A 13,389-nucleotide genomic window follows, 5' to 3' on the forward strand; every position below is an offset into this window, starting at 1 on the left:
GAATTCTTAGTCTTCCAATCCTTCCTATAAGTCAAAAGGCTCCAAACTAAATAATAATAAATTAAATTCAAAAGAGTATATATATTTATTCTTCTAGAAAGAAAAAGAAAAAAAACATAAAGACTAAAAAAAAACAAAAGAAGATGACCATCAGCTCAGAGGTCTTGGTAGGCTATAGTGATTTCCTTAACATGTGCCCTACATCCGATGCCTAGCATCTCTTTGGGGTGGGACCTTTTGGGAAGGAGAATAAATATATATACTCTTTTGACTAAAAATTTATGCAAGAAAATCTTCAAAAGTAAGAAAAGAAAAAAATAAAAAGAAAATATGGTAGTTAGGGACCATTGATTAGTTGTTCTAGTAGAACATGGACTGTTCACAATTAAACCATAGGAGCACTATTTGGTATTGTAGTATTATCTTGCTTTGATAGACATTGTGCTCATTAGTGATGCTATTTTAGAAGTGATATTGCAAGTAGAAAGGTAGTGTGGCATTTTGTTTCCTTGAGAGATTATTGTTGCTTAGCGGCTCTAAAACTCTTCCTAGTGGCAAATATGCTATGCACTCTAGTTGTTGGGAGAGTGAGTAAGGGGAATGTTAGCTAACACAAGTTACTCTACAACTCAACTGAATCATTTTTCTTGCTTAATTTATAATAAGACATCCGTATGCCATTTTATACATTTTCAATGTCTACTAGTCTTCTATGTGTTGTTTTGTAGATATTGTAGCTATGCTTGTGAGGATTCTTTGTAATTAAGTGGAAAAGAGTAGATTTTATTTTTGATGTTGCATAATTAAATTAAAAATAGTATATATATTTATTCTTCTATAAAGAAAAAGAAAAAAAATCATAAAGCCTAAAGAAACAAAAGAAGATGACCATCAGCTCAGAGGTCTTGGTAGGCTATAGTGATTTCCTTAACATGTGCCCTACATCCGATGCCTAGCATCTCTTTGGGGTGGGACCTTTTGGGAAGGAGAATAAATTTATATACTCTTTTGAATAAAAATTTATGCAAAAGTAAGAAAATAAAAAAAGAAAAAGGAAAGATGGTAGTTAGGGACCATTGATTAGTTGTTCTAATAGAACATGAACGGTTAACAATTAAACCATAGGAGCACTATTTGGTATTGTAGTATTATCTTGCTTTGATAGATGTTATACTCATTAGTGATGCTATTTTAGAAGTGATATTTCAAGTAGAAAGGTAGTGTGGCATTTTGTTGCCTTGAGAGATTATTGTTGCTTAGTGGCTCTAGAACGCTTCCTAGTGGCAAATATGCTATGCACTCTAGTTGTTGGGAGAGTGAGTAAGGGGAATGTTAGCTAACACAAGTTACTCTACAACTCAACTGAATCATTTTTCTTGCTTAATTTATAATAAGACATCTGTATGCATTTTTATACATTTTCAATGTCTACTAGTCTTCTATGTGTTGTTTTGTAGATCTTGTAGCTATGCTTGTGAGGATTCTTTGTAATTAAGTGGAAAAGAGTAGATTTTATTTTTGATGTTGCATACTTAAATTCAAAAGAGTATACATATTTATTCTTCTAGAAAGAAAAATAAAAAATTTATAAATACTTTTTTAAAAAAAGAAGATGACCATCAGCTCAGAGGTCTTGGTAGCCTATAGGGATTTCCTCAACGAGTGCCCTACATCTCATGCCTAGCATCTCTTTGGGGTGGGAACTTTTGGGAAGGAGAATAAATATATATACTCTTTTGACTAAAAATTTATGCAAGAAAAGATTCAAAAGTAACAAAAGAAAAAAAGAAAAAGGAAAGATGGTAGTTAGGGACCATTGATTAGTTGTTCTAGTAGAACATGGACTGTTAACAATTAAACCATAGGAGCACTATTTGGTATTGTAGTATTATCTTGCTTTGATAGACGTTGTACTCATTAGTGATGCTATTTCAGAAGTGATATTTCAAGTAGAAAGGTAGTGTGGCATTTTGTTGCCTTGAGAGATTATTGTTGCTTAGCGACTCTAGAATGCTTCCTAGTGGCAAACATGCTATGTACTCTAGTTGGGAGAGTGAGTAAGGGGAATGTTAGCTAACACAAGTTATTCTACAACTCACCTGAATCATTTTTCTTGCTTAATTTATAATAAGACATCCATATGCATTTTTATACATTTTCAATGTCTACTAGTCTTCTATGTGTTGTTTTGTTGATCTTATAGCTATGCTTGTGAGGATTCTTTGTAATTAAGTGGCAAAGAGTAGATTTTATTTTTGATGTTGCATAGTGGTGCTCATGGTAGTAGTGTTCATGATGTTTGTGATGTAGCTATGCTCATGATGACACTTCACAATTAAGAGGGGGAGAAATGATAACCCCAAAGAGATGGCCCATATTGCAACAACTTTTTAGCTAAATTGTATACATTTGCCACACTATTACCAAACTTTTATATTAATTGTATGTAGATGTGGTCTTTGGAGGATGCATCTTTGCAGTTTGACGAGGTAAGAAGGATGGTGGGATGACCCTAATGCTAGAGGTAGATGCAATGTTATAACCTTAGGAATGCTAGAGAAGGACAATTGACAATTAAATTTTTTATTTCCCCACTTGATGAGCATCAGATGTTGCAGAGTAATTGCGATAGATAATAACAACAATAGCTTGAATCTCATGCATCATTCTTGAAAGAAGATGGATTTTTATGAGGTGGTTTATATTGGAAGAACTCAAGTAAGGCTTTATGGAGTATTCAAATGTATTTTTGAATGCTTCTATTATCGACATTGGATGAAGAAATGGATTCCCTTGGAGTCCATTGAAGACATGGGACAAGCATTTGATATTCAAATTCATATGCCAAGTGGAATGATCGAGTCAATCATAATGAGTGATTGTTAGAGTCTCCTAAATCTACGAGAGCATCTTGTCTTGATGGGAAGCATTTATATGTAGAGCTTCAACTTTTGTATTGATGGTAGAAAGGTGAGCTTGTTTAATATTGGACCTTTTTTGTTTTGGTTAAAACATACTAGTTTGAATCTTATTTGATTTTTTTTCTTTCGGATGGGCAAAAGAATGGAGAAGAATTATATGTTATGGAGTGCTTTGTAATAAGCCAAATTTTATGTACAAAATGGTTAGAATTTAATGATGTATCAAAAATTAACAATGAATACGTCATGAGATTTTATTTTTTAATGCTTTATACATATTTTAGATTCTCTAATATTCTATATTTTGGATTTTTTGTGATTTTTTAACTTTTTAAATTATATTAAAAGAATTAATGGATTTTTTAAAACTAAAACTCTATGTCTTTGGTCTATAAAAACCATTCACTTGGTCTCATTTTCATTTTCCAACTCTCCAACCACTTCTCTCCCAAGAACCCTTGTGCTTACCTCTTATACCCCTTCTTCCATGATGGAGCGTACTCTTAATAGCTTCATGCAAATCCTTTAGGGCAAGGAATTCACCAAGAGATTAGATCTTTACAAGATTTTTTATCCCAATATCAAGTACTATGATATAGTATTGTGGCATGGTCCAAACCTGCAATATCCTATTGAGTTCATAAACACATACTTATAAGAATATAACATCGAGTTCCAGGATTTCGATGAGGAATGGGTACCATGCAATATCTTGAAGTACATCAATGGCATGGAGACATTTTGAAAATAACTAGGTCATTTTTGTACGAATCTCACCCCTGCCTACTTCAAGCACCTCACTCCTCGACAAGCTAGGGAATACAGCCTTGATCAACATGGCACTATGACTACCTCTCATACACTGCCACTTTCATTTTGTTACTCAATGAAGGTGAGGACCTGTCACCTATAGTCATAGTGGATACTGAAGAGCATGTGGGAGGCTTACTGAAGGATGTCCTTGATGCAAAACCTTCACCAATGGACTGTGCTAGAGAGGAAGCAGAGGCTATAGAAGTGGTAAAAGCTCCAGACCTTATGGTCAATAGAGCTATAGTTGCTAAGGATAACACCTTAGGAGGTGGTTCAAGTGAGTAGGAGGCTACACCCTCTACCGTTGATGCAAACTATTGCATAAATAGCATGAGCGAAGTCTTCATTGATGACAAATAATTTGTGTTTCTCCATGATGTGGGATAAATTTTTTGGTGAGGGAGAATCAGTTGTTGTCGATGCTGGAAATCGCCAATGACTTTTCTCTCATGTCTGATGATGGGCTTTGCTCATACATAGTGGAGGTACATAAAGAGGAAAAATCAGCAGGTAGATAGTTGGGAGGAATTCAAAGCTAAGATGACACAGGTGTTTGTATAACCCATTGAGAAAGAAAAATTAGCAAGAAGATGGTATCAATTGGACCAAAGAAGCCTATCGGTTGGAGAGTATACAAATCAATTTTTGAATCTTACCATGCCATGTAGAGAGTGTGAGCGATGATTCAAAGTTGCATAAGTATATCTATGGTCTGGAGCCTAAATTGTCAAGCAGTTGATGTTATGGCCTAGAAACCCACCACACAATCCCATGCCATTGAGCTAGTAGAGAGATATGCTCATAAGTATGGGAGGGACATTCCTATGCAGACTTCTTTTGGATAGCAAAGGGCTATTGCTAAACAAAGAAACTTTGGTGGCAATTATAGAGGATCGAATAATTCATTTAGTAGTCCCAAAGTCCCTACATATCCTATTTTCAATGCTTCAAGATAGCAATGTGCTTCAAAGCTAGCAATCACTCATAACGGGAAGCCTAGGCAAGGTGATAATAGACCCTCAAATAATTCAGCAAACAATGGCAACTTCTACTTATGGATCTTTTCAAGGAAAGAAAAGAAAAGGGTCTATGTTTCAAATGTGGTGAAAAGTATACGGTTGATCATGCATCTAAGTATACTTTCAAGAATGCCAAGGCTAATAATTATAATATGATAGTAGTTGAGGATGTGGATTATGTGGTTATTGCTGAACCAACAATGAGTGCACAAGCTAAATTTGAAGAGCATGATGAGGATCTTGATCCCAATCAGTCTTATGAGGTTGCAGATGGATTTTCATTTGACCCTAATGGGCATATTCCTTTTGATCATGGTGGGACAAATTTACCTCTTGCTGCCACTATCCTTTGTTATATTTCCATGGATGCTCAAATAGGTTCAAAGATTCCTAATACACTTCGTATGAAGAATGCCATTCATGGAAAGGGTGTGTTTATCTTGATAGACAATTATAGTATACATAGTTTTGTGAATAAGTCAGTTGTGGATTGGTTACACTATTTTCCCACTAATTTACAACAACCCATAAGAGTACAAGTAGCTAATGATGAAGAGGAAATCAACACTCAAATGTGCCCACAAGTTCCCATATAGTTAACTAAAAATCATGAGGTACAAGTGAACCTAATTGCTCTGGAAATGGGACCCAGAGATATTGTGCTTGGTTGTGATTGGCTAATGACTTCAGGAAAAATTTCTATGGATTTCTCACAATTGTACCTAGATTTTGCCATTGATGGGAAAGTCTATCCATCTAAAGGAATCCCTAGTAAATCTAATTTTCAGCTTATCACCATTAAAAAACTCGAGTACAAGAAGCCTTCACAAATTTTTATTTTACACCTAAATAAATAGGTAGAAAATCAATCCAAGAATTCAATAGAGCACCTAGCTTTGAAAGCTCTACTTGAGGAGTAAAGGGACTTTTTCGAAGTACCTACTTCATGGATCACCCTATCGATTTGAAACCTCATTCAAAGCCATTCAATAAGCCACCCTACAAATTGTCAAAATGTGAGCATGAGGAAGTAGCCAAGCAAATCAAAGAGCTTTTACGTATGGGATTTATTGAGCCTAGTTCTTCACCTTATGCATCTCTGATCTTGTTAGTGAAGAAGAAAGACGGATCCTTCAGGACATGTATTGACTACAAGGATTTAAATAAGATCACAGTGAAGAACTGATATCCAATTCCTAGAGTTGATGAGCTCAAGGGGGCTAGATTATTTACCAGGATTGATTTGAGATATCTAGATATCATTAGATATGTATGCATGAGGATAATGAAGTTAAAATTGTCTTTAGAACAGATGGTGGGCTATACTATTTTCTAATGATGCCATTTGGGCTTCCTAATGCTTTAGCTACCTTCCAAAGTTTGATGAATAAGATCTTGTAGCCTTTCCTCTTCCAATTTGTCCTAATCTTCTTTGATGATATATTGATTTATAGCAAGACTCTACATGACCATTTATCACATATGAGGGAGGTTTTTGATGTGTTGAAGCATCACAAACTCTTTGCTAAGGAGAAGAAGTGTTCTTTCATGCAGAATACCAAAGTGGAGTACTTGGGCCATATTGTCAATGAAAAATAAATACAAGCTAACCCTAAAGAAGGTGCAGTGTGTTAGAGATTGTTAGAGATTATGTGGCTGTAGCAACTCCTTTGACTAATAAGTTGAAGAAAGAAGCTTTCTTTTGGGATGCACTTGCAAATAGTAGCTTCAACTAATTAAAGAAATTACCTTCTACTCCTATTCTAGTATGCCTAGATTTCTCTAAAGATTTTACCATATAGTGTGACATTAGTGGTCATGGCATAGGGGATATTTTGCTATAGGAGTATGGAGTTATTTCCTTTGAAAGTTGCAAGCTTACATATAAAAAGTGGCTATGAAGTCTATGAGAAAGAGATATTGGGTATTCTACATGTGATAAAGAAATGGCACCATTATTTGTATGGCAGCCAGTTTAGATTTCAAAGTGATCACAAGGTCCTAAAGTATTTGCTTACTCAGTCAAATATTATCCCTAAGTAGCATAGATAGGTAGCTACCTTGCAAAATTATGATTTTGATATCACTCTTACAAGGGGCAAAGACAATGTGGTAGGTGATTCTCTTTCTAGAATGTGGGCATGTTGGGTTTCAGCTATGACCAAGTTATATGGTAACTAGATTGGGGAGTTACACGTGGCCTATCATTTGGATGATGAGCTTAGTCATGTACTTCAAAAATTACAACAAGTTCTTATGGAGAAAAACTCACAATATTAGCTTTAAAATGGTGTCATTTGGCTTAATGGCAAGATTGTTATTCCTTCTACTTCTTCTTTCAACTTGAAAATTATTGAGTTACATTCTTCACCTGTAGTAGCTAGACATTTTATATGATAAGATCAACAAGATCTTTCACTAGAAAGGTTTGTGAAAGGATGTTAAGGACTATGTCATGAAGTGTATGCCTTGTCAACAGAATAAGGATAACACTTGTAAGGTGGTTTGTTGCAACCATTACTTATTCCAAAAGGCAAATGGATACATATTACTATGGATTTCATTATTGGTCTACCTATTACCAAAAAAGGTTGGAATAGCATTTCTGTGATAGTGTACAGACTCACTAAGGTAACCTATTTCATTCATACCAAGACTTATTTCACTACTTCTTCACAAGTGGCTAGTCAGCTCTTCATGGAGTAGATATTTAGACTACATGGATTACCACATGTGATTGTGCATGATAGGGATACGAAGTTCATGAGTAACTTTTGACAGGTGGTATTCAACTCCATGGGTACTAAATTGACTCCTTCTACAGCCTATCATCTGCAGACTAATGGTCGAACACAAAGGGTAAATAAGTTGTTGGAGACTTACCTTTGCCATTTCTGTCATGATGTGGTAGCATGCGTGGAATTCATGGTTGCATTTGGCTGAGTTTGCTATGATAACTCCACTCATGCTAGCATTGGATTTTTACCCTTTGAGGCTATGTATAGCTACAAGATGCACCTACCCATAATTATTTTCAATTATGAGAAGATTAACCCTCATGGAAAGGAGGAATTGGACAGAATACAAGCCCTTCTTCAACAATGTAAGATGAATCTTAGAAAAGCTCAAGATCAAATGAAGGTGTATGTTGATGAAAAGAGGCAATCCTTGGGATTCTAGGAGGGAGAGTTAGTCCTAGTGAAAGTACCCAAGTCTTGATATTTTACTTTAAAGGATGGATCCAGTAATAAACTTGCTTACAGGTTCTATGGACCCTTCACGATCTTGAAGCATATTGGAGACTTGGCATATAGATTGTAACTTCTCTCTTCCACTAATATTCATAATGTATTTCATATTAGTTAGCTCAAACCCTTTTATAGTACCCAAGTGAAAATAGTTGATGAGTTGCCTCCTATGGATGAAGAAGGACTTATTCAGTACATTCCTAATGAGGAGGTCATAGGTCAATGTGAAAAGAAGCTTCACTCTCACTCTATCATTGAGTATTTCATCAATTGGAAGGGTTTACCACTTGAGGAAGCTTCTTGGAGGCTAGATTCTATTTTGGATGAGTTTTCCTATTTATAAGATACATTGGTGGTTGAGACACAGTCACATGGGAGCCAGTTGTACTACAAATAGGGTCTGGATAGTAGTGTGTTTTAGAATAGATTTTACTCTATCAATTCTTTAGAATTTTTTCACCTATATAGGTCAAAGTACTCTTCAATAGCTATGTTTTAATATGTGGCACGTCCTATATGGATACTTCTATCAGAAGTTAAGACAATTTTCTTCAGCATTGCATGTTTTGTTATAGCAAGCTGTCTATTATTTAACAGAGTCTATTTCTTGAAGATTTGAAGGCTCCATTTCCTTTTTCAATTTTCTTCAGCATTGCATGTTTTGTTATAGCAAGCTGTCTATTATTTAACAGAGTCTATTTCTTGAAGATTTGAAGGCTCCATTTCCTTTTTCAAAAGAGCGTTATGTTAAAAGATCTTTGAAAGGGAAAGCCCTGGAGAAAAATCAACTAAAAGATGGATTGAATTGAACTTTAAGGGCTCCAATTTCAGGTTCTTGTACATGTTGTTGAGATACCCTAATGGAACATTAGATAGGTAGACTGATAAATATCTAGATAAGAAAATGCCTTGAAGACATCTAGATTATGTATATGGAAAAGGCTTTTCTTTATGTCTTTATTTCACCAAATAACTCTTTATTACTTAATCCACTTCTCATCTTTTGAATAGCTAAAATTAAAGTAGTACTCTGTTTATCCATCCTTCTTTGCCATTGTAAATTTGTTTTTGTGGGGAAAAACCTTTGGGTAGGGATGGATTGTAAGAAGCTGGAAAGACATGTGTTAGTGAGAGAGTTATCAATAATACCTTGTCACATTGACATAGGTATAAAAGGTGTGAGATATATCATTGTTGACATCTTTTAATGATAATACAATTATCGTATCTTGTATTATCGTCTCTCATCTCACCTACTTGTACTTAGCTTTCATGGGATTTCTCTCCCCTTTTCTATATTTCTAGCCTTTCTCTCTCCTTGTTACTCATTCTCTCCTCTTTTCTCTCTCTTTTGCTCTAATTTCTCTCACCTCTTAGCTCTCTCCTTAACAATTTACAAAGAAGAGATTATTACATTATTTAATGATTTGATAATTTCTACTATCTCAAATATTTATTAATAGTTTTTTACTAATTTTTTAAAAATTTAATATAAAATATAAAATTTTTATTTTCTAATTATTTATAATAAATAAATAATTTTTTAATTGTAAACTTTTTCAAGTAATCAATCTAATAACATTTCTAATCTTACTAAATAAGTTGTAATTTTTAAAAGCTGATTCAATTGATTTTAAATATCTATATATTTTTTAAAATTTAATATTATTTTAACCAATTTCTAATTTTAGGCTTTTTAAAATTATCAATCTAATAATATTTTTAGTCTTATTGATATTTTTATATTTTTAAATAGTAATATTATTTTGACTATATTTATAGATTAAATAGATAAATAATTAAAAATAAAATGAGGATTTTTTTATATTTAAAAAGAGGATTAATGAATAAATTTAAAATAACATGATTTAAGAATAAAATTAAATTAAATTAATATACCTCAACCATATTAGTAGTCATATTTTTTCCATCACTGCTAGTTGAGGATCGTGCCACCTTGATATGCTTGCAAGGGACCATTGTGGATAGGAGGAGTGGAAAAGAAGAGAGGATTTGGATAGGATGTGGATGTGCAAATGTCACTAATTCCCTTTTGGGAAATGTTCTCGCTTTTCATTTGTCAATTCTCTCTCTCAAACTCGTCATCATCGTGTGTTAAAAATGAGAAGAGGGATCCTATTTTTATTAATTTTCTTAGGGTTTTTGTTTTTTATTTTATCTTTAGAATAAAATTAAATTTTAATTAATTTAGTGTAAAATTTTAAACTTTATTTTTCATTTCTTATGAGAGAAAATTGGAGAATGAATCGAGGGAGGGGGTGGCCAAGTATCATTGATGGTGGCTTCCCCTCCTTAAAGGGCCTCTTATCATGGTTTTTTTATTTTTAAAAAATTATTTTTCTATTTCTTTTAAATTTATGTAAAAAATTAATAGTTTATTTCATAATATTGAAAGTTTTGAAAGAATACTACAAATTTATCAAAATTTAGGATAAAGTTTAACAAAGATTATGATTTCAAAAAAATATGAAACTATTAATAAATTGGAGCTAATTTGAGATCATTTAACAAATTCATAAAAGTTTTAGAATAAGTCTTTAAAAATTGATCATAATTTAAAAAAGCTAATGGCTAATAACATAACTTAGAAAACTTATAAGAGATTCATTAAAATTTAAAAAAAATATCTTTAAAAATCTAATAATAAATTGCTTTGGTTTAAAAAATCATGCTTAATTCATAAAATTCATTTTGGTTTTGTAAAGCATTGATTAACTTAATTTAAGATAACTTGAGGAAGAAAAAAAACATGCGAATATGGCCAAACCAAGTGTATTGGATTAAGAAATTTGGTTATGTTACATTCTTCTCCCTTTAGAAAAATCAATATGCTCTCATCTATAGAGAAACTTGGGGTGTTATTTTTGGAGGATGGATTCCTTAATTCAGGTTGGATCTTCTTCTAGGAAATCCTTTCTTGGATTAAATAATCTAGTAAGATATAATTTCTCAAAGGTTTTTCCCTAATATTGGGTTTCTCTCAAGTTGGACTTCAAGAATCCCTTGGGTTGGTATTACAATTTGTTTATCATCAAGGATCTTGTATGGATTGGAAACATAAGATTTCGACAAGCTTATGTGGAACCATTGTGAATCTTTATATGAGGAGGCAATGCTAGCTTGTATGCATATGTTCCAAGGCATTCTATGATTTTATATGGTCCACAATATATGGGACTAAGCTTTTTAAACTTCTCAAGAGATAGAGAGCTTTTCTTGGGTCAAACCCTCAAGAAGACCATATCACCTTCCTTAAACATTCAATCAGCCCTCTTTTGGCATTTTGCTTATCTTGTGCTACTTTTATATCTTATTGGATTGCTTTGACCCACTCTTGTATGTCATCTAGCATTTTTTAAGAGGCTTCTACCTTTACAATGAGATCGAAGAAATTTAGGGGAGATAACCACTCTTGCTTGAATAATGCTTGGAATGGGGCCATTTCGATGCTTTGTTGGAATGAAGCATTATAGGTGTACTATACCAATGGAATGTATTCAATCCATTTTTTTGGCTCTGAGCTACAATAAGTCCTCAAATTATCCTCCAATATCTCATTTACTCTTTCTATTTTTCCATTGATTTGTGGGTGATATGTTGTACAGAAGCATAGTTGAGTCATAATGGCTTGAAAGAGACTAGCCTAGAATTTGGAGGTAAAGAGAGTGTCAAGATCATTGATGATCCTTTTTGGGAGCCCATGTAGTCAAAATATATCCCACCACATTCAAAGTTTTGGCATATGTTGGATGTCCACCTACAAGCTTGTCATGAGCTTCCCACAAAATATTTTTATTTAGCTTCTAGCTTTTGGGTACATAAGGCCTTTACTAATAATACAACTCATTTTGTAGGACATAGTCCTTAAACTTGGCCTTCTCTTTTGGGGTCTTTTTTTCTAGACATATAACCCTCTTTAGTTCTAGGTAATCGGGATCTTTAGGGCCTTCGGTAGCCTTGCCTCCAAATTGAGATTTCTAGGCATTGAGATGAGACTTGCAAGACTCTCTTGCCTTGTAGTCCTCAATTATTAAAGCGTTCACAAGGGCCTTTCCACTAGGAGAATTTGTACCACATTCTCTTAGCTAGAATAGTATTAGATTTTGAAGCCAAATTCTTGTAAGTATTCTATCCATGTTCTTTGTCTCATATTGAGATCTAGTTAGACTTTTGTGATCAATGATGAGGGTATCTACAACCAAGTAGATAATGATGCCACATTTTGAATATGGATGATCGCTAAAATCTCTAAATCATGCATAGCATAATTCTTCTCATAAGGCTTGACTTTTTGAGAAAAATAGGCTAGCTCTTCTTGGGAGAGCACACAACCCACTACAATAATGCTAGGATTAGTGATGACTTCGAATTCTTGAATTAAGTCGTTTGAAATAAGTCGGGGAACTTCAAATTAGAGTAATAATGAGACATGCCTTTAGTTTATCAAAGCTTTCCCACTCTAGAGGAATCTATATGATATTGGTCTGCTTCCTGAGAATTTTGATTAAGGAAGTGGCACAATAAGGGCATAGTCCTTAATGAAAATATGGTACCATCTTATGAGCCCTAGGAATCCTCAGATTTCTCAAACAATACGAGGAGGTGGCTAGTCTTGGTGGACATCTCTCAATTTGGCCACATCAACTGAGATTCTCTCAACTAAAATAATGTATCATAAGTACTCGATCCTCTTTTGAAAAATACACTTTTTCTTTGATTAGCATAAAGCTTATTTTCCCTCAAAGATTTGAGGATAATTCAAAGATGGTTTGGATGGTCTTCTTCTTCCTTGGATTAGGCCAAGATATCATCAAAGAATACAAGGATAAATTTATCAAGGTACTAATCTATTGAAAGTAGTCATTGCATTAGTCAACCCAAAGGACATTATAGTAAATTAAAAATGGCAAAGCAATCTTTGGCATACCCTTGTCCTTAATCCAAATTTAATAGTATCCTTGACCTTAGATTGATTTTTGAAAAAAAAATCTCCTTGAAGTCTATCGAGCAAGTTATGAATCCTAGGACAAGGTATTTATTTTTTATGGTTATTTGATTTAATTCATAATAGTCGATGCAAAGCCTTCAAGTCCTATCCTTTTTCTTTTGGAAGATCACCAAGGCACCCAAAGGTAAATTGCTAGGTCGAATAAACCCTTGCTATAATAGCTACTTGAGTTGTTCTTTTAATTCAATGACCTTTGAAATAGACATTTTTTAAGGCCTCTTTACTATTAGTTCAGTCCCTCGAGTTAATTTAATTTCATAATCTATATAGTGGCTCGGTCTGATCTTTGAGAAACACGTTAGCATATTGGCTATGCCATAATGGTTCTTCAACATCTATAGTCGGCAGGTCTTCCTTAT

Source organism: Lygodium microphyllum, chromosome 28, assembly GCF_053477565.2.
Source record: "Lygodium microphyllum isolate KBCC chromosome 28, Lygodium_microphyllum_v1.1.10, whole genome shotgun sequence".
In the NCBI taxonomy this organism is placed as follows: Eukaryota; Viridiplantae; Streptophyta; class Polypodiopsida; order Schizaeales; family Lygodiaceae; genus Lygodium; species Lygodium microphyllum.